This window comes from Trypanosoma equiperdum, assembly GCF_001457755.1.
Source record: "Trypanosoma equiperdum strain OVI genome assembly, contig: ctg_1612, whole genome shotgun sequence".
NCBI classification, from domain to species: Eukaryota; Euglenozoa; class Kinetoplastea; order Trypanosomatida; family Trypanosomatidae; genus Trypanosoma; species Trypanosoma equiperdum.
Window position 1 is genome coordinate 1,401 of NW_027123630.1, and position 1,913 is coordinate 3,313.

The following is a 1,913-nucleotide window of genomic DNA, read 5'->3' on the forward strand; positions in this document are numbered from 1 at the left end:
ACTGTGCTGCCGCCAATTTGGAAGTTAGAGTGAAGGGTACAAAGCCTGTGGTTTCCGCGCGCATTGACTAGCTTTTTATCCACCGCTACTACATTCAAATTTCATCATAAAAAGTGTATGAAGAAGTAAGTTCAGTCATTGGCCACGCCTAGGAGGTGTACACGGATGGTGCAACATTTACATATAAATATTTTACCGATTCCATAACTTTTTTTTTCGCTCTTCACGCTTTTTGACTGTGCGCCAACATCGGATGCCACTGCGTCTGCTAAGTTTGTTGTTTTCTACCCCAATTAAATATCGGTTGTAGACACGTCTCCATTGAAAGACAACTTCTATTCGGAGTTTTTTGGTGTTATGTTCTTCAACTTGAAGCTTTCAAGGTTTCAAATTAGTTGTTTAGACCACTTTTGTTCTTTCTCCATCATCTCAGCTTGAGAAGATCCAATAATGTGTCTACGTGTGTGGGCCTTGCAAATAAAACTTATTTTAGGTGAATATTTTGAGCTATGTATTACAATTGAACCGCTATATATTTGTATCTATGCAGTAGCTTTTCATGTTTGCAACTCAAATACATTACTTCTTTATAAGACAGCACAAATTTACATATATAAATTTATAAATCTTGTTGTTCATAGCCTTTTCTATTATTTTACTTCTAGGCTCTAAAGTCAGCTGAAGTGACATAATAACGTCTTTTTTAGGTCGTATGCGCGATATAATATTTTTTAAGTTTATTTTTAAAAGTATACTTTCGGTTAAGACTTTGTAAATTTTGTGTGAATTGCATTTTTTCGTCATTTTTCCTCATACCTTTGTTGCTTCATGTATTCTTCGTCGGTCCTTATGCTTATATGGAATCCCCACTGCTTTAAAGTACTTAAAGTATCACCGTTACACCAATATAGAGGCGCTGGAGTATTACTAGCAGCTCTTAGTACCACATATAAAGTTTGTCTGTAGTTTCATACGTGCGTTTTATGCATTTTCCTCATTTTTATATTTTGCTGCCCACGGTAATTTAATAGAAATTCTATTTTTAAAACGTTTCTCCAGATAATATTGAAATTTGGCCGAAAATGTTGACATTATTGCTGTATCTGATGAGAAAAATTCGACATTTCCTCACACTTATCTAGTTTCCGCAATATGTTTCTGCTTGTGGTTTCTCATAGTTGCAGCTGGGCATTAGAATTTGTAATCCCATTAAAGTTTACAGGTAGCACCGTCTCAGTAGTTGCATTTCGCTATTGCTGTGTAAACCGTGAAGCACTTCCAACTCCTGAAACATTGTGTACTTTTTTGCGGTTCTGTGCATCCTGTATTTTCTTTCCTTATTTTTTCTCTCCTATCGGTTGCTTCTGCGGATGGCAAAGCAACTCCATTATACTTGTATACTGGACTTTGTTTCCATCCCACTGTCACCTCCATCATTTTCATGTGTATGATGATGGTCATTTTCACATTTATGTATGAAACTGTGCATCTTATATCTCTTTTGATCTCACTTACTTCCTCCCATTTAACAGTTATATTGTTTTAAATGCTCCTCTACTTTTCGTTGAATCTTTTTTCACCAATAATCTTATTATAATATTCGTATATACACACTCATAGCACCACTTCCCAAAAATAATTATTATCGTCTTATTTTTTTACATTTACTTTTATAACCATTAGTCGATGCTAGTAACCATAAAAAAACCGAATAAATCATATTATAATATCATTCATTTTTCATATCCTATCACTCTTATACTTTATACCTATATGCTAGCGTTGCGCACTATGCTAAAATTTTTATATTTTTAAAATTCTCGAGTTTTTTAAAATTTGCACATTTCATGAAAAAGTGTTAAAATAAATCAAATGTTACTGAAATAGCAAATTCTTTCAAAATAGTAAAATTT